Source organism: Oxyura jamaicensis, chromosome 1 (genome assembly GCF_011077185.1).
Source record: "Oxyura jamaicensis isolate SHBP4307 breed ruddy duck chromosome 1, BPBGC_Ojam_1.0, whole genome shotgun sequence".
Taxonomy (NCBI): Eukaryota; Metazoa; Chordata; class Aves; order Anseriformes; family Anatidae; genus Oxyura; species Oxyura jamaicensis.
Window position 1 is genome coordinate 202,698,685 of NC_048893.1, and position 20,864 is coordinate 202,719,548.

Sequence of the window (20,864 nt, forward strand, 5' to 3'; positions counted from 1 at the left end):
GAACCTCGTTTACGTGCACGCAGTCTGACCCAAACCACCCCACGTCACCCTTTGGGATTGACATAAATCCCCTCTTCAAACGTTCTGATCCCACAACTCAAAGAGGAAACTGAAAAAAAGCCTCAAAACCCCCACGCGTTACGACACGACAATGGCTTTTGTTCTCCTGCTGAATCTCAGCTGAATACTAAATCGCTTGCTGTATTAAAATCAGCCTGAAAAGAAAAACAGTGGAAGAGTTTTTTTCCAACCAAAGAAGGAAATCAGTGATTTCTTTAAAGGCGTTTCACATCAGAACCAAGATCATGCGAAGTTAAGTAACACGGAATGGCAATTTCCAAGCAAAGACCCAAATGTTTTCTATGCTGCAATTTCTTTTCCGTGGAATTGTTGCACGAAAGGTACAAAATTACTTCCCCACCTGAGTCCAAGCAGATAATGGCTCAAATTAGGACTGGGAAAAACTGAAATTGTAAACAAAGGTAATGAGTACACAATCAAATTAAACTGCATTTTAAAATAAATCCTGCGCTGCTAATTCAGATCAATGGAATGAAATACTGGGGGGAGAACATTTTTCTGGTTTCAGCATAAAGTGTCAATGTAAGACACTTTTAAAGCAATTTTGCTAGTACCAAAATTTCTCAGTTGGAGGAGGATTTTTTTATTTCTAGAGATTGTATTAAACCTTTTAGGAACTTCTCGGGAGCCCCGGCTTTAATCATTCTAGCTACTACGAAGGCTTTGTCAAAAAGAAAGATTTGAATAAAGCTATTTCAAGCATTGTCGGTGCATTTTGGCTGCCTTCTGGCTGTTGTTTTTAAGCACAGATGACATATAACGCATCATGTAGAAATGACAGCGCGTCGAACGTTTCTTGTTCATTCCTGCAACTTCAACATCTACGAGGCTCCGTTGCCCTTCCTTTAAAAACCAACCACTTCAATGCTGCAACACACACAAGAAACATTATCAGAGCCCCTTGGATTCTGGGAGGAGACAGAGAACAAGCTAAAATACTGCGTATTTTTATTTTAAAAGATGCATTCCTTCCAAAATCCCAAAGCACAAACGTGTTTGACTTGACCCATGCCCAACACAGATCAACCTCGTGCTAAGGCACCAACGCGGGTCTTCCATCCCACCTCTATTTCCAAAATATTCCTGCTCAAAATTCACGACTGTCTCGCACAGGAACTGCTGTGATGTGCTGAAGCCTTGGACGGTATTTTTATAGTTGGTACTCACGTGGTCAACTCAGAGCTCTCATTTTGAGACCTGAACCTGCCAGGCACCAATATCTTGACCTTCAGAAGACCACAACACCTCTAAGTTATCTGGGCTCTAAGTACTTGGGCTTTCTGACTCGCCTCTGGCAGCTGCCCAAAGGGATTTGTGTTTTTAAACAAGGGCACCAAACCCCAAACCCTTTTCAGACCCCAGCTCAGCTCCCAGAGCAGCCGGGAAGCCGGCAGCTGATGGTGAAGGCAAAGCATTTCCTTGCCTGGGTGGAGGTGAGAGACCAAAATTAGACCTGCCCCTGCCCCACCCTGCTTCCAGGCTGAAAAGGGGAAGATAAGGAGAAGTTTTCAATGAACTGCCCCCAAATCATTGTGCTGGTGGAGTGATAAGTCATCCCGTTATCTGCTCACTCAATGCTATTGCATCACGGCAACGTGACCTCATTTCCTTCTTGGTAATCACAGCAAAACCCCGAAGCAGTAAGGGAGATCTGTATCACGGATGCCTTCTTCCATCTATTTTAGGAAGCCTATTAAACATTGAATTCTTACACCACCCTATTCTCATGTCCCGCAGAAGCCGTGTTTCGTCCGTCCCTGACGTTTAGTTCTGAAAACAACCCGTAGCCCATTAAGAACGGGGACTATTTTTAATTCCCGTATTTTCCTCAACGCTATTATAAATCTCTTATTACTTAACATAAAAAAAAAACCAACAATCTGCATCACATACCGTGCATGCTGAGTCCAGCTTTTGGGCTATTTGCCTTTAAAACTTACGCCCATAATCCATTGAGAAGTGGGATCTCATGGACGGTGCAGTCTGGGCATTTTCAGCCAGACGAGCTGGGTAAACGGGACTCCAGTTGGATTACTTTTTATATTGAAAGATGATCACACATCAGAGCTTTGTGATCAACAGAGAAAATTAAAAGGAAAAGCTGGTTACAGGCAGCAATAGGGGAATTGCTAACAGCCATTATTGCTGTTAAAACACCAGCTTCAGCACCCTTTTGTCTCCCAGGGGTTACAAATAAAGATAGTTTGGGTGTATTTTAACCCAAACGTGGCAATGGACCTCGGCTTATCTGACAACGAAGGACAGGGTATCTTAAAAATCCTCCTAAGCTCATGAGTAGTAAAGCCGACAGCGGGCACCAGCAGGCTTTGGTGGACTCAGCAGCAGGGGCACGCAGCAGCCTTTCCCAGGGACCTTGGGACAGAAAGGAAGGAAGGTCAGGCAAACCCGTCCTTTTTGGTTAAAAGTTACATTCCGCAGCGATTTTCCCTCAAAAATGCTGACCGCTGTTCCCACTCGGGGTTTATTCCAGGCATCTATTTCTCCTCGTGCTTGTTTTCTTCGAGCCGTTATCTTCTTAAATTCCTCCTTACAGCATTTGTCACTTCTTTGCCATCGAGACACCCTAACATTAAAGTAAACCGAGTGCTTGTCGACAAAACACGACTTCTGGGTGTAAATTACCAACAAAGCCGAGATCAAAGCCGTGTAAGCGTCCCCGAACAGACTGCCTGCAGCAACCACGTAGCTGCTGACGCAAAGCTCGTGTGAGCTCCCTTCTGTGTCCCCCATCAGAGCAATCCCGGAGGAATTACAGCACCAGGTCTGCTCTGCTCAGGATTTTGAAGTCTGAAGTCTGATTTCAAAGTGACCAGGAGCCCGCTGCCCATCCTGTCCTTTACAGGCTCTCCATTTGATAAAACCTTTTAAAATCTCTTTTTCTGAAAACCGTTCTGCGTAAGCAGACAAACACGGGCTTGCTGCAAAGAAAGCAGACGACAAAACCTAGCCCTTGTCCGGATCCGAAAGTTTGTGCTGGATTTCTCCAGCCTACAAGGAGGAAGGACCTTCTAGGCTTAGCTCTCTGAAGCCAGAAGTTCAAGTTACAAAGCAGTTTGCATCCGATAAAAGAAAGTGCTAAGCTAATTCCACAGAATTTCTCCGTTTTCCGGGATAATCTTGCACATCCACGGCTGCTGGAGTGCTAGGCATGCCTCACGGTGACGTCCAGGTCCAAACCACTCTTGGTGATGCATCGCCAGCCGGTTCGGTCTGTGATCTTCTGCAATTTAGTGGGTTCATAAAAAAAACAACACAACGAACAGATCTGCAGCACTGCTTTTGTTTGAATGTGGAGCAATGCCAGGTGCAAGGTGTCGGCCAAAGCACACAAACAAAAAGATGATAACTTGCAAATATTCCTCCTTCGCTAGCCCTTAGAACAAACTCTTCCTACCTCCCCAGCCGCCGAGTGGCTCAGATGTCCTTGAAACGAAGGAGGTTCGGGCCCAGCAAGCTCATGGCAGCGGGAATAACTCAGGAGCTGGGTCCTGCAGAAGGCTCCTCCGCCACCCGCCTGCTTTCTGCACTGCTTGTTCTCGCAGGTTCACAGAAAATAGTTTTAAGGAGTTTTAGTTGTCTTGCTGTGCTGTTGCTGTCAAGTTAATTAGCTGCTCGTGTTTCTTTTTTCCTATATTTTTTATCTTTTTAATCTTTTTTTTTTCTTCCTATTTTTTTTTTATTTTTTATCTTTTTTTTTTCTTCATAATCTTTTTCTCTTTTTCTTTTTTCTCTTCTCTTTTTTTCACCTAATTCAATCAACACCCTGCGTATGACTTTCTGTTCTTCAGGAGCACGTCCTCACGCAGCCAGCGATGAACACGGAAGCAGAAGATATTCCAGGGAGGCGCTGAGACAAACCCACGCTGCTCAGGAGCAGTAGAACAATGAATCAAGCTGGGAAGGAGCGTAAATAAATCATACAGACTAAAACGTAGGAGGAGAACACGACAAAAAAGACAGCAAGAGGTGTAATGTGTCTACTTATTGAACAAACAAAGGCAGCAGAAATTATATCTGGGCTTCCTCGTCTCTTCCCCCAACCTCGAGAGGGAACTTTCAGCACGGCCAGCATGGGAACAACAAACACGAGAGGACACCGCAGGCTGTTGGCTCGCCTTTCAGCTCGGTGAGCACGCTTTGCACTTTCCCTTACCCCAGAGCTTTCTGTTTTCCAGTGTCAATAGTTTGGGGCTTGTTTGCAAGTTCTTTGTCTGGCCTCATTAGTCACTTGACAATTGGCCCGCACATCGTTTTGTTCCTTTACAATTTGGGCAGGGTCATTGTTCGCGACAAAACCTCTGATCCTGGTGCACCAAAGTCTGCTTTGAGCACAAAACCACCAAATAGCCACCAACGCATGCCCGTTGCCCTCCCCCAAACCACAGAAAGCCCCTTGAAGACAAACAGAAGCAAAATGAATGATAATATTGCGTACTGCTAGGCACCAGCCCACATGACGTGGTGGTCACATGCAATGGTGGGGAACACCAAAGCAAATCTCTGATGGAAGACGGGCATAAAATTGGAAAACCAGATTTTAAACCCTACTGTATAAGGTTTAATAAAGCCTGGAGGATGAGAACAGATTCTTTGTGATCTAGAAACGCACCTGCTTTTTCCCAAAAGTGTTTAAGTATCGTCTCTGAAGACTTCTTGGACCTATTTGTCTCTCCCAGCACAGCGATAAACGCCAATTCTTCTGACACGGCCAATTCTCAGTTAAGTTGCACTGGTTGCTTTTGTACTTCCTTGTTCTTGGAATTAAAAAAAGTTCTGGCTTGAACCCAACACTCAGAAAAAGGCTTTGTGGCAGACTGTCACCGTCGCGTTATCTCAGTATCTGAAGACACGCCACACCGCTCCTGTCAGTGACGTTTGGCTTCCTTTAGGCTTGAAAATTGCGTGTTTCATTTCGGCATTGAACAACTGTGGAGTTGTCGTTGTAGCTGCGTAGTACGTGGTATGCCCAACGCTCACCACGTGCAGCTGGTTTTGTTTGTCCTTCGGCAGGGAAATACAGCCTGCAATGAATTACGGCTCGGTGCCACTGCCTTCATCCTTCACTCGGTTAGGAGGTAGGCTGAGGAAATGCACTTTGCTCAGTGATGGACAAGATCCCCGATGAGTCTTCGGTCCTGCAAGACTTGATCACACAAAGACCAATCTCCAAGGAAGCTCTTGAAATTTTCCCTTATTGGAGTTCCACCGTGTCCAAGGTGTGGATTTACCTGCTCGTCCCCATAAAAGCCCTCACAACATACATGAATCCTCCTTGACTCAGACACACTAGCTCTAGATACGTCTCAAAATTGCTTATGTCCTACAAGAGCACAGACTAAGGAACAGAACCCTTAAATTCACACAAACGTGCAGGAGAAAATGCATCGCATCCCAAATCCTGTGGTTTTTAGTAGTTAAAAAATACTCCTTTGGCAGATAAAATGCATACAGAAGTGGGAAAAAAAATACTGACAACGCGCCTTCCTTGTCAGCTTTGATTTTTTTCCTCGCATCCTTCCATTTTTTGAGCATCTATTTTGCCATTACAGCTTTCAGCTTTTGTTCAGTATTGTACCTTTCTCAATCAGTTTCTTTATTATCATTTCACCTGCACTTTAATGCACTTAATGTTTTACCCAGTGTGCTTTTCATTTACTTCTGCAAATAAATCTGTTGAACAAAACCTTTTCTGCTCCAGCAATGGCTGTTGTTCCCAACTGCTCTTTGGATTTATCACTTCCACGTGTGGTTTTTTTCTTGCCTGGAACACGGGTTTAAAGTTACCTGTCACCTACAGCAAACTATTCGCTGCACAGGGTTCCCAAAAGGTGCTCTCAGAATAAGTTCTGTGATAGCAACATTAAAAAAAAATAGAAGATATTTAATGAATTTAATCCATTACTGAACTTTTCAGATTCTTATCACGCCAAACAGACATAACCAGCGGTTACAACGTCCTAGAATTTAACCTTGCATTGTCTATCCCAGAACACAAAGGGTGTTTGCAGAATAACGATGGCATTTTCCAACTCGCTTTTTACATTTTATGTTAACATATCAATTAATTAACCAGTATTAAAATCCTATTTCATAAGCATATAGCATATGCATATTTATTTCGTAGGGCATGTTTCATAGAGTGACCATTCCCCAAAAAGGATTAGTAAATACCCTCGACCAGTCATACTAAAATTTGAGGACTAAAACAAGCAGAACTATTTTTAGGGAGTTTTGTGATGGACACAAATACGCAGCATGTTCTTCAAAGGACAGCGGCGGCTCTGAGTCACAGCAGCGTGGTTACTGTAATAATTATAGAATCGTAGAACAATGAAGGAAATTAGCCTGAACAATAAAGGGAAAAAAAAAAAAAAAAACACCATCACAGCAGTACGCCAAAGGTGGAACAGCTGCACTGCAGCATAAAAGATTAATCCATGGTTCCCAAGCATCGCTTGGGAATTCCACGTGCCAGTTACGCTTTATTACTTTTAGGAGTCCGTTCTCGTCTGTTCACGGGGGAATCGTGCCGACAATTTCTACGTGTGCTCCTTCTAAGCACCGGCGGGTGAGGAGAGAGAATTCTAGTCTCAATCTGCAATTAACAGGTTGTGAGGCACTGGAATAGGCTGCCCAGGGAAGTGGTGGAGTCCCCATCCCTGGAGGTCTTTAAAAGACGTTTAGATGTAGAGCTCGGGGATATGGTTTAGTGGAAGATTTGTTAGCGTTAGGTCGGAGGTTGGACTCGGTGATCTTGGAGGTCTCTTCCAACCTAGACTATTCTGTGTGATTCTGTGTGATTCTGTGTGATTAACAATACTGTGCAAGGTCTGTGCCTTTTCAGTAGATTCACCAACACGAAGCAAGCCGGGCAAGCAGCGCTCCCAAACAAGTTTCGATTTGGTTGTACCGTTTTCTCCAGAAGCTGCTGTTATTCTACAAAGCTTCCACTATTTGATACACGATCGTGACGGGCAACAAAAATCAAAAGAAAAGCCAGCAAAATAGGATCCGGTGTCGTTAGACTATCTGTTAATTAAATCGGTTCCTAAGCGTGGCCTCGTTGGAATCCCTTAAATACGTTATGCTCCCCTAGCATCGTTTCAGCAACATAATTTCATTAAAGGAAGCTTCTTTTCAGACTTATTTCAACAGTGCTGCACGCTCCGTGGAAGCTGAAGGCTCAGACCTATGTTAAAAAGCGGCATTATTTCATAATAACACTGCTTAGATGCCCTAACTACCATACGCAGCCAGAAGAGCGCAAGCGATGTTTAAATCTCCGAGGAAGAGACGTCTCCGCTTGTATGATTTAAAGTTTAAGTAGAAAAGAAAGGATGAAGGGAGGTCAAGTGCCTCGGATGATGGCTTACAGCAGACTGTCTGCACAGCCAAGACTGCAACTCGAGTTTTCTCCGTTATTAATATGTTCTGCACCAAGAACCTGGTAGCTTTTGGCTTTCTCTGGGACACTGCTGGGCATTGCTGTTAAATAGATTAGAACAGTCACCACCAAAGTTCATTCAATTCTGATATCCTTTTTGTTTTTTTAATTTTACAAGGGGCTTCCAGAGCTAGCTAGATAGCAGTGCACGTGGTAGACCTTCCTGTGATCATCAATACGTGGAATTTTAATACATACATTTCATTCTTGAATCCACCGTAACAAGAATCCTACTCAGTGAGGATGTTTTACTCGGAATAAAGATGCTTCTCCCTCAGGTTTGTCCTCTTCTTTCTATCCACCTCCTTCCTAGGTCTCCATGCCTTTTAAATTTATTAAACTGAATTCTTGTCTGTTAAATTATATCATGATATCTGAAGCCTAATACAAAACATTGAACAATTTAATCAATGAGAGCAGTTAAAAAAAAATATCTAATATTCAGAAGCTTAAACCAGAAACCTGTCTCCTTCATCTTGCCATATAACTGCTTGTATACTTCAAAAGCAGCTCCTTCGAATAAATTCAGACAGCCAGGTCCCAGCTGAGGGTGCTGCTGCTCAGAGCCTGATGCCTCCGGGTGCTGCTGTCACCGAGGGGGAAGGAAGCATGCACACAGCAGGCAGGACTCGTGGCGAACGGGTTCTTCACCTTAATGCCGAGCAACGCTGGCTATCCCGCCAGATGGGTGGACATTCTGGCTTTTAATTACCACCAGAATCTCATCGCCGGTTACCTTAGTGCTTCATTGGATGAACTACTAAATAAGATCCTCGTTCAGCAACTTTCGGTCATCCAGCAATTGACTGTCAAGGAATTCATACGGCCTGAATTTTGGGGTGGAGCCAGGAGTTGGGCTCGATGATCCTTGGGGGTCCCTTCTAACGCGGGATATTCCACGATTCTATGAATATTTGCTTCCCTTTCAGGAAAAGGGGGTTTGTCCTCGTTAGAAAGCCTTTTTTAGCAGAGATGACAGCTTGAACAGATGGGAATCGGTTTGTGTTAGGAAAACTAGCAGGTAGCCAGACAAATCATATTGCAGGATTAACGCTCCACCTCCCCTGAGTGATCCCAGCCAGCTTTTCAGTGACTATTAGGAAATGTTAAACGGGAATTTCTGGCCTCCTAATGCCTGTCCATGGGCTAGACGGAGTGGTGCGTGGTCACCACAGATTAAAAACTATTTTTCCAATAACCTTTTTTTGCAGGATTTATGCTTCAAATTCAGCGTGACATTTCCCACCGTGAGGTTTCTGGCTCATGCGCTTTCAGGTCTTGTCTCCTCCTTATAAATTCCTCTGCTCCTTTCATAAATCGAATCCCTCCGAAACTCCTTCTCCTGCTGTTGACATGTAAGCCCCTAAATTAGTGAAATTAGTCCTTAGGGTCTCCTTCAAAAGATGGCCACATTAGAACATGTTTTGCCTTCTTCTAAGCCGCTTTCCATGTTCCTTGAAGACAATAAAACCTACAGCAAGATTAAGCTTCAAACACTTTTTAAGACTTTCACAGAATCACAGAATAGTCTAGGTTGGAAGAGACCTCCAAGATCACCGAGTCCAACCTCCGACCTAACGCTAACAAGTCCTCCACTAAACCATATCCCTGAGCTCTACATCTAAACGTCTTTTCAAGACCTCCAGGGATGGGGACTCCACCACTTCCCTGGACAGCCTATTCCAGTGCCTCACAACCCGTTCAGTAAAGAAGTTCTTCCTAATACCCAACCTAAACCTCCCCTGGCACAACTTTAGCCCATTCCCCCTTGTCCTGTCACCAGGCACGTGGGAGAACAGACCAACCCCCACCTCGCTACAGCCTCCCTTCAGGTACCTGTAGAGTGCAATAAGGTCGCCCCTGAGCCTCCTCTTCTCCGGGCTAAACAGTCCCAGCTCCCTCAGCCGCTCCTCGTAAGCCTTGTTCTCCAGACCCTTCACCAGCTTCGTAGCACTTCTCTGGACTTGCTCGAGCACCTCCATGTCCTTTCTACCATCCATGTACTTTCTACCATCCCTAGAGGCTTTGGCAGAGGATTATAACCAGCTGATCTTTGCCATGAGCTCTGACACACCCAGATGACCACTTTTAACTTGCAAACTACGTCGGTTATGTTGCTGGGACACCTGGATATTTGTTTTTGGCCAAGCAGCAATTATCCCCCCAAAACTCTGGATTTCACTTCAAATCATCCAACTGAGCATCCGAACGTTTTCAGGACCGACGTTATTAGCAGAGGGTTTCAGTAACCTTAGAGTTTAAGGCAGTATTATTGAGGAGGGCAAAGCTGTACACATGCATTCAATTCGAGAGGTCCAGGGCTTTTCACATAGGTTCAACTTCAATACGTGTAAATTCCAGGTAACTCATGGAAACATCAGGAGGCTGTAAGTAGTAACAGCCAGAAATGTTTTCAGTTCTTTAAGTGAATCTGGAGTTGCTAAGAACAAAACAAAAAACCCCACAACCAAACACAACCCCGCGAATGAGCTGTTCGGGACGTCGGTCTCCGTGACTTCTAAAAGACGAAATACTTCTAAAAAACATGTTTCTAGTTAAAAATTGTAGCCGTAGCCCCACCTGCCTCCCAACCGGAGCACGCCAGGTGTTTCCTGAGCCTGGCTGTTTCTCTGCCCCAGCCACACGCCAGCCCGAGGCACGCAGGCTGGTTTCTGGCACAGCTCTGGGAGCTGTTCTCATTGTATCGCAGCGTGGCTTTGAAATGAGATGGCAAACTTTCATTTCCTGTTCCAAACGGGTAGTTTTATGGCGTTTGCCACAAAAACCTCATAGCCCAATCCAAAGCCTGAGCTCTGCTTCTCCGTAAAATCTGGAAAAGACAAAATAGCAATAGACAAAAGACAAAACACTGCCTCTTCCCAGGCAGCGATCCGCAATGGATCGCTTTCCAGTGGTCTTCCAGTGGTCTTCCTTGCTCTACTGCCTTACATCCACCCCTCATCACCGACTGCGTCTCTTTTCTCTTTATTCCTTCCCTTTTCCAAGTCACTCCCATTCAGTGCTCCTCTTACTTTCTCGTATAAACCGTCCGTGACTTCTGCGCAGGAAATACCTTTCACGAGCATCTGCACAATCACACCACGTGTTTTGCAATCAACCCCCTTCCCAACGTTATTTCTGTCGCGAGGCCAAAGGAAAACCATCGGACAAGTCATTGCATCGTCAAGAAAGAGTTTTATTATGCCATGAAAGATTATTATTGCTTGAACGTAATTACATAAACTGTCTTGGTTTAGATGTTAGACTGAGGACGGATGCTGAGCCCCCTGGATATAAGCAGCCCCTTCTGACCAAATGCTTGAAGAAGGAATTGAGACTCGTGGTTAGACCACGAGGTGAGACAGCTGCCATCGGGCAAGTGTGACCGTTGCTCATTTTTTCATCTGGAAAACGGGAACGGGTCTGATTCACACCCACTCCTTGTCTTGAGCCACCTTGGAAATGCTGTGTGTTAAGCAACGTGATATCCCAGGGGGCGAGAAGTAGATTTGAAGCTGAAGGTAGTAGATGCTACCATAACGTTTAAGAGCAGTACCTCTCACTGTAGGTACACTTCATTTGCTTGTGGTTTTGCCAAAGTCACCTCCAGGGGTGGCCTTCTGTTGGGAAGCCGCCCTTGTCGACGTTTGCTCTCCGTCAGCCAGAATATCAACGCTCAGAACTGCTTTTAGCACATACCCAAGAGCTAGCGGGAGCTCCTGGTCTCCAAGGCAGCAGCAGAGTGACTACCAGGAGGTGTGATGTAGGAGCATTTAAGGGGAAGCCTAACTAAGAGCGCACCATTTTGTATTAATTACTCACCAATTTATGTGGCTGCATAATCACCTCCCAGCCTCTCATTACAGGAATTCATTTCCCCGAGGTTTAACGAGCTGTGTGCACACAGACTGAAGCCCTTGGAAGGGAAATCAGCGTGGCAGCAGACGTTGCGAAGCCCCGGTTGGCATCTTTGGGATCGCTCGCACCCCAAAGTGCAGCTGCCCCCCTTACTCATCCCCATTCATAGGAGCGAACACGAGCAAGCACCGCTCACTCGCTGGCTGTCTTCGCAGGAAAGTGACTGTGCCCATCTGATACTGGAGATAAGGCAATCTACGGCTGGCTTAATTGTAATTACAAAATATTTGTGGCTTGCAGCTGACAAGAGCAGGAAGTGGAACAATAGTTCTTTCACTTGCATAAATCCCCTCTGACTTTTAAAGGGAGTATTACGAGACCTGAGGAGAACAACTAGTGCTACATTTTTTAGAAGAGATTTATAGAAGAAACCCGAAACCTCTGCTGACATCAGAAATAGTTTAGAAAAGCAAATAGTTCCCTGGGCGCTTCTAAATCATTCTAAAAAGCACAGAACAATGATGTATCCGTAGAATGACTTCTTAGAGCGATAACGTCGGTTCGACTAGCTCTGGCGTCTGCAGAGATACTCATGCAAATGTCCTTATTTATTCAGGGCCCACACTGGCCAGCCACTGCTAGGAGAACATTCCTGAGACCATTTAAGACCTTCTGCTAACACGTCAACTTGAAGTCAATGTCAACTGAACGAGTCATGTCAACTTAAAGTCAAAGAGAGCCACCAGAGCGAAGCACCGTCTGGCACACATGCCCTATTAATTTCTGGGTTTAAAAACAAATTAGCAAATGAAAACCACCAAGTCCTCAATCCTGGGTCGTTTCTTTTAATATCACTAGCTGCAGCTGATCCTCATTTGCCTTCAGCAACATTTGGAGTTTGTGTTTACATTTGTTTTAAATGATGGTTTAAAGCGCTCCGTGAAAGTGGTGGGTGACTACGCTGCGAACGCAGTTGGCAGCTCGGCTCCACAAAACCTCCCAACACCGCTTAATAAAGAAAAAGTTCGTTAAAACACGAATGTCCTAACACTGTATGCTCACATGGATATCCCAGACACTGGTAGAAAAAACAGAGGCTGGAAGCTCTTTGTCCCCGAGCAGATCTTCCGAGGGAAGATCTTCCTTAAGACAATCAGGGAATAATTTAGATTGGAAGGGAGATGCCGGCCCAACCTCTGCTCAACGCGGGGCCAAACAGATCAGGTTGCTCAAGGGTGCTTCCAGTCAAGTTTTAAATGTCTCCACGGTGTGAGACTCCTCCCTGGTCCTGGGTCCCTGTTCCTGCATTTGACCACCTTCATGGGAAATCTTTGTCCTTGTATTTAATCCGAATTTTCCATGTTTCAACTTGTCTACGGCCCTCTGTCCCATCGCTGCACACCTCAGAAGCCTGGCTTGGCCTTCTCCACGCCCTCCCCAAGGAGGTAGCTGTAAAACATGAAAATTATTAGATGGCCCTGTCTTTTCTTAGGATGAGCAATCCTGGTTTTCTCAGTGTCTTCGTCCTGTGCTGCAGCCGCTGTGCTCGCTCTGGGTGCTCCCTTGCTTTACTCATGTCAGTCCTTGTGACCGCCAGCTCAGAGCTCCGAAGCCAGACAGATTTCTTCCTCTCTCGGATCCTTTTAAGACAATGCCTAACAACAGGCAGAGATGTGAGAAAGGGAAACGTCACCTGTGTTTTTAAAAGCTGATCTCCTGGCTTTAAAAAAGCAATGCTGCAACATGTCTCGGTGCCGTCATCCATGCAAGATCTGTTCGTCCCAGGGAAATTACATAAAATCAAGTTTTTATTTAATCCTGCCGTATCACCGCTGGAACTCTGGTCAAGAACAAGAGCCAAACTGAACGACTGCACTTCCTCATAGCAAGCAAACTGGAAAGTACAGAAAAGCCAGAAAACGCGACAGATATTCATAACAATACAGAGAAACCTAACTGAAACCACAGAGGAACGAAGCAGTGAGGCACACGGGCTTTTGACACTACTCCTCTGATTCAGTCTGCCAAGACTAACGACCACTGCATGTACTAGGGTATGATTTTTTTTAAAAAAAGCACAGAAAAGTATTAGTTAGAAATACCTGCTATCACTGCTTGCTACTATATTGAGGGTTTTTTTTCCCCAAAGTTGTTGATAAAAGTGCATCACTGTCTGCAGACGCTCCCACAACACCAACATCTCACTTGATTGTCACTGTTTGGGGGCTATTTAATTTATTTTAATACCCTGCAGTAGCACTGAGGATCCTTAAAAATCGTTCAGCTATGACGATTTAGCTTCTGGCATCAGCCACGAAGCTCTGCTGACGATCAACCTGATCATTATAAACACCTCTGAAAAAAAAAAAAAAATCAAGGCAGACTCTTTGCACCTTGAAGTACGAGCATCAAAACGCAAACCTTAGTGGCAACGGAGTTTGAAAAACCTCCTGGGGAGACAAAATAAACGATTTCCTTAAAATATTTCACTTTGTGTCAAAAACCTTGCTCCACGTGGAGCCCCACAACTCCCACGCCCTGCAGGCCACCAGGGAACGAGCGGCTGAGCCGATGCTCGTGACATCGAAACGAGACGTGGAAATCAGGTGAGGTTTTACTTCTCTGTCTCTCCGCCAAAATAATCAGAGAATTATTTAGAATGTTAATGATGCTTCCCCCTTTTTTTTTTTGATTGACCTTTCCACAGTTAAAGTGTGTTATAAAGTCATATTCGGGGTGCTTCACAAGAGGAACTTGCAGAGGGGTTACGAGTACGGTAGTAAAAGAGTAATAATAAAGTTTAGAGAAAGACAGGTATCAGACAGCCCTGAACTTCCTTCAGCCATCATCTGACACTTCCTTCTGACCTCGGTTTAAACTCTTGCAGAAGCCTGAGCACCAGGCAGACACCCTGAGCTTAAAAGGGTTTGCACACTGTGCCTCAGCACCAGGCGTTGGCAGCCCCTCCTCGTCAGGAAACTGGCAAAGAAAAAAACATTTTGAAGCCTTAGCCTACGCCCTTTGTTATTCTTTCTTCTTCTTTTTTTTTTTTTCAAATCTCTCTCCAGATACTGAAATACAGATCTCAGGTCTGGGACATCCTGGTGAGCTGGCACAGAAGAGACACAAGATGTAAATCCTGGACATAAAGGAGAGCGACAGGAAAAAAGCAAAAGGATTAAAATCTTTTCTAAAGGGAGAGCTAGAATAGTTTTGCTGCTCGTTTGCCGATGGAATTGGCACACTCGGATGGCACTTTAGAAGTAATTCTCGGTTCTTGGAGAAGCGCTGGAAGCGTTTTGTCCATTCGGAGCATCCCTGCTTTGTTTGTCATGGCCTTTCATAACTCCAAACACAGCACAGTGAATCATTTTTTTTCTCCTTCACATAAAAACGTTGCTAACTAAAATAACTCTGAATGCTGACAACGATCAGGAGCTGTATGGCACCAGGAACTCTGCCAAGAGAAATGTCAATTCGTTGCCCGTTCCAGAGGAGTAATTTGTGATTCATTTGTCACAGGACAGCACAACAGCAGCATTTCGGAGTCAGCTCCGATGAACAAAACCAGTGCTGGCTTGTATCAAACACCGAGTAACCCCGGGTGCCTCAAGCCCAACACGAATTATCTTCTCCCAGCAGTGGCTTCCCAAATACCCTGTGCCAAGATAAACCGACACCGGTGCTGAAAGACGTCACCACCCCTCCTTTCTCCCCCAGGTGTTGATTTTGCTGCTTAAAGAGCTGTCACCTGTTGACAGTGCTGTGAACTTTCACTGGATTTCACTGCTTAAAAGCCACCACCAGCAGCAGCTATCGTCCAGGCTGTCGGAAAGCCAAGGTGCGCCTCGCTGTTCCCTGCCTGCACTCAGTTCACCTTGCACGGGGTGCAACGAGCGGCTTTTCGTGGACGCGGCCCGCAGCAAACTTCGGGCTAAATAAAAAAAAAAATAATAATCAAGGATAAAATTGCAAGTTTTCGAGGAAAGCGAGCAGCGCCTGCATACGCAGCAGGGTCCCCGTGATGGTTTCAGAGGGCTGTGCTCCGACAAACCCGAAGGCAGCAGCAGGCAGCACTTCTGGAAGAGCCCGGTCGCGCTCAGCAAAGTCAAGCCCAGCTTCAAACAACTGCGCTGTCAAACCCAACAGCAGACAACTCTCAGCAACAAAAGCCAGGCAGAACAACTCTCATTGCAAACAGTAACCTGATTAAAACCAAAACCTGCAAGGAAATTGTTTAGGATGGACACAAAGAGATACGGCCTTTGAGGCATTTGGAAAGAAGCGCAAGTTTTACCTTCCTACACAGCCACACAACCAAGCTGAGATTTCTGCAGGGCTTTTTCCTGCAGTTTTTATCATCTAGAGAAATAAGGAAAGCTTTGACTCTGGTCAAATCCATACTGATGCACCCCACTCAGTACACCAAGCAGCGGTCATTTCATAACTACATGCAACTTAGAACAAGTTTTTTTAGACACCGGGTATGTAAGATCAGTCTTTGAACCAAAATTACTTTTTTTTTTTTTTTAATCTTTCCACATGATTTGTAACATCTTTATTGTAAAACCGATGCTTCGGGTGAGGATTAGGGAGATTTTGAGGGCAGGGGAGGCGGGGCAGTTTGCTTTTCAAGTTTGAAGTTGTTATATTAAACAACTTCTGAATAATATTTAGATCAAGGATTTATCTACGGGTTACTGAGTAACTCCGAAAGCCAGCCTGAGAGTAATTTAAAATTTTTCTCCCTGCCGCACACGAAAACATTTGCCCTGAAGAAAAGGTGAGGCAATGAACCTGACTCCAAATAAAGCAATGAAACTGGTCCTGCAGTCACACCTCCACTGGGTAGACGCTGTGTGCTACGGGAATCTCAGGCTCACCTGGTCTAGAGCGTGGATAAAATCAACCGATCTGCACAGCTCCTCAAAGAGCAGACCTTAAATAACCCCGTAAGCCCTGTGGTGTTCGAGGCGCTGCTGACTGCACTCAACATCCCCCCCTTACACAAGCCAGGCTGCTGTCTTCCAGTTTGCTTTCAAGCGGGGCAGCTGGCAGGAGCTGAATTTTTTCAGGAATGCTGAAAATGGACGGAGATTTTGGACTTTGGGATGGAGATTTTATGGAGAAAAGGGATGCGATTTGGAACACGGACAGCCCTGCAGAAGGCGTACCAACTCAGTCACAGACGAATGGAGAAACGCCGACAGGCAGCAAGGTGGCCACCACGGCGTGAATGCCGAAGGACTCACTAAGGTGAAAAAAAGAAGGTTGACACCTTAAAAATGTCAACCTTAAGATATAAATGGCCACGTTTAGCTTAGACACTACAGCTGCACTGTATGTAGTGCCCACTGGGGCCACACTACTAAAAAGGAACTGGGCTGCCAAGGAAGAGTTTTAATCACCTTTCAGTAGGCCACCTTTCCTAGTGATGCTACGCAGAGATGGGATTAGGATCATATAATAGCCAAGTCCCCATTTCTTCCTCCTTCATTCCAGTTTCTCCTTCCCAAATGGTAACAGCAACTCCGAGTTCTTTATCCTTGTGCTGGGTCTGGCTGGGATGTTAACTTTCCCTGCAGCAGCCCACACAGTGCTGCGCTCTGCACTTGGAGCTAGAACAGCAGTGGGATCACACCGGTGTTGTGGCTGCTGCTGAGCAGTGCTGGCACAGCATCAGGACTCTCTCTGACCCTCCTAGGGGGTGGGCAAAAAGTGAGAGAGAAACATCCCCAGGGCAGCTGACCTAACCCAACCAAAGGGATATTCCACACCATGTGGGGTCACACCCAGCAATAAAAGGTGGAAAAAGGAAGAAGAGGGGAGGGGTGGGCTCTCGTTGGGAGAACGTCTGTCCTCCTCCCGAACACCGGCTACGTGCGTTGAGGCCCTGCTTCAAGGACGTGGTCAAGCATCGCTCATTTGTGGGAAGCAGAGAGGAATTTCTTTCCTCTGCACTTCCACACCGCCTTTACTTGTTTTGTTTAGTTATTCCCTTTCCCCCTCCCTCTTCCCCTTTCCCTTTTTTCCCTTTAGTTGAATTGTTTAATTAATGATAATATTTCCTTAATTATATATATATATATTTATTTTTTTTCCCCTCTTTAATTAAATCATCCTTATCTCAACCCGTGAGCTGTTCTTTCCTTTACTTCTTCCCCTCCTCATCTGAGGAGGGGGAGTGAGAGAGCGGTTGTGGTGTTCAACTGCCTAGCACGGTAAAACCACCACAATCCTGTAGGCAGTGATTTTATCTCTAAATACCGCTTTTCATTTTTTAACACGAATTTCAGGTGCTATCTTCTTGCCTGGCAGTCCCAACTCATCAAGATCTTATGGTGCTTCTTGGTCATAACCTTCACATTTGCTTATACGGAACGATTCTGTACCTGCAGACCACCGCCGCTCTCCTTCGGTTCATTTTTCCTATGGCTTATGGTAAATCGTTATGCTAAATAAAACAATCATTTTCTCAGCATGGATCCCCCAGATTTCAGCCGGAAGGGGGAGGGATAAGAGGGGAACCGGGGCCCTGCCAGCAAACCTCCTCCCATTATAAAGCCCAGGCATTTGCTTTGATCCTACACCTTGGGTATCTCTTCATCGGTTCCTGATGTGTGAGAAAACCCCCGCCCTACCTGCAAGGACGTACCTCTTTTACGTAAGCAGAGACTGAGTGGGAAGTCTGCTGAGAGCCCTTGGCGAATTCGAGACACTGAACCTGATGAATCACCCTTATCCCCGGGCTTACCGACTCTTAAAGACGGCTTTTGGAGTTGCCGTCCCTCTTCCGAAATCACGCTGATCACCCCACCATATCGCACTTACGTGCGTACTGACACCAGTCACGAGTCAGTCTGGTAGGGAGGGAAGTCAGACTTCTTCATGTATAATTGGCTCCTGAAGCCCTTTTTAAAGGTTGGGGCGCACTTGCCAGCTTCTGTTGAGCCTGAGATTGGTTTTAGCCCCAGATTACACCCAGTTGCTCGTATTTCAGCAGTTTCACATCTGAACTTACATTCGAGCTCCTGGATAAGCGCACTTGGATCCTAATGATACCACCCTTGATTTTCCTGAGTTTTTTTTCCCTCCTCTTCTAAATGCATTCAGTAGATATTCGATTTGAATCCTTGCCTTCGACTTATTCTCTCCCTCGTCCCAAAGCATGACCTTGTTGCAAGGATGCGTGTGCACCCACTGATTTTTGCTCATAAACAAGAGCGCCAAAAACAAATTTACAGATCTTCATTAAGAACACAGCTCTTTACCAGACCAGGAGATTTAACTACCACAAATATCTGAAAGAGACTCAGAAAAAGAGCCCTGAATGTTGTCCTTCCCTTCCAAAGTAATTGGGCTCAATGGAAGTACTTGCAATTTAGGTTTCCAGCAAACCACAATTATTTATACGGAAGAATAGGTTGCACAGGCAGATTTCCATATCAAAAACCCGTTCACATTGAAAACGACTTCAAAACAAGTTCTATAAAAGAAAGGACTGGGCAAGAGGGAGCCCAGTAAAGGAACTACCATGAGCTGACACAGATCAGCAGCTTTAGGACAGGACCCCAGGCAAGCAGAACATCTACGGACAACAGCACACACGCAGAGGAATGGCACCAGCATGACTTTGTTATCCATGATTGCATTTTTCCGTCTTCCAAGAGTGATTCAACAGTTTGTAGTTTGATTTCTTATTGCAAGCTAAAAGAAAAACATTCCTGGGGTATCCACGGCTTTCTAACATCACAGCACGGAAAGCTTGTACCATCCAAAAGACATTAAACACTTAGGGAAATTCAGAGAGATCACGGTCCCGCACAGCTCGCCACGCAGACACCCGTTGTGCCTAGTTCCTAACACACAAAATGCAGCTGCACGTACAGAGAAAATGAGACGCTCGGTGTGCTCTGCAGCATCTTGCAGGCATTACGTTCCAGTGTCCTGAGACTTGAGCAGCCATGACCCACCATCCAGCCATCGTTTCACCTTTTTTTCTTAATAAAAAAACATCAAATGTCCATATTGTTTCTTAGTTTCTGAACATATTAATTTCACTTCTGGCATTACTCACATGTAAAAGCAGCAACTGATGACAGCCAGCCATGCACGTAAGTACAGAATTACCTTCTAAGTACCTAGTCATAATTTTATCTTGAACATTTTAAGGGATATTTCCCTTACAACCATCTCCATGTGCTACATGCTTAGCCAGCTGAAATATTTATATTTTGCTAACAGAGAAGTAAAACTTATTTTAGTCACACGCAGAAGACCATTTACTGGTTGTTACACACGTGCACACAGTGGAGACACCCTCAAAGACCATCAGCTCTGCGCTGCCTTTGAGATGCCCAGATCTGTACGAGTCATCCACGCAATTATATATGAGGCAGAGCAATGAACTTCCAGCACAAACTGTGGTTTTCTTTAAGAGGCATGCGCATACTGCCATCGGAGCGATTAACCTAGTCAAAATGTGATGGAATTCCACGCAAGAATCCCTCAGAGGCCGTGTTTTGCTCCCCGAGTTTCCGATTTGGTTACCTGCTTTTCAGATCAACGTGATTTATAGATAGATTTCTTATAGATAGATTTCAAATAGATTGCTCAGAGTATGCAAAAGCATGCTGTTAACAGTGACTTGTTACAACCTGCCACCCTTGTTCCAGGTGAGGAAGTCTACTCAAAAGTTTCATAAAAGTGATACGTTATCCAATAAAACAATTTGAAATGCAAATTACAGGCTAATAAGTTGCCACGATGGCATCACCTGGAACTAGTTTGTACATAGCAAACTTAAATACGCCTCGGAAATGTCAAAACACGGAACGCAACCACATAAAGCCTGAATTAGATTTAAATAGATGAAATTACAGATTTTATACTTTATTCGTAACTATTTAATTCTAAGCTACAAGAATTGAGTACATTTAAGTAATTCTAGAATGATATGGAAAACTTGTCAGCAATTATTTTTGAACTTTTTAAGTATGTTATTGCCGATGAGTTCAAGCCTCTACTCAGCTTGACGTGGCAAGCTGCCATGTGCGACAACAGCAACGCTGATTTGCTATTCTCTGAAATTCAGGGTTTGAAACCAACATCTTTAAGAGTTACATTTTCGTTAGCTATTCCATAAGGAAATGCTGTGATCAGACAATTAGACACAAAAAAATATTTTGGGAAGGCCACCGAAGAACTAAAAAGATCTCTGCATTGCTTAAGGTCCACTAAGTCGATTCCTTTATTTAAGTAAGCTCAAGAGTGAAGTTAAATAAAAAAGGCAACTGCTTAGCTTTGGGACTGGACAGTTGTTACCAAGTATACTGCACACTACCACAGGATCCATTGCAGTCCTCATCTATTGCAGTACATTGGAAAAGTCAACAAAGTCAACAGTGCTGCTGCAAACCAGCCCAAGACTTTGCATATGACTAATTTTGCTTTCCAGATT

General features: G+C 44.9%; 1 protein-coding gene and 1 long non-coding RNA gene across 3 annotated transcripts in view; one reads left to right on the top strand and one right to left on the bottom strand.

Moving 5' to 3' along the window:
* FCHSD2 (FCH and double SH3 domains 2) overlaps nucleotides 1-20,864 on the bottom strand; it is a 141,993-nt gene that overhangs the window by 45,663 nt on the left and 75,466 nt on the right. The window lies entirely within an intron of this gene.
* On the top strand, nucleotides 2,683-20,823 carry LOC118176936. The gene is made up of 3 exons (XR_004755594.1): nucleotides 2,683-2,807; nucleotides 16,297-16,299; nucleotides 20,810-20,823. It is a non-coding gene; the product is annotated as an uncharacterized LOC118176936 (long non-coding RNA).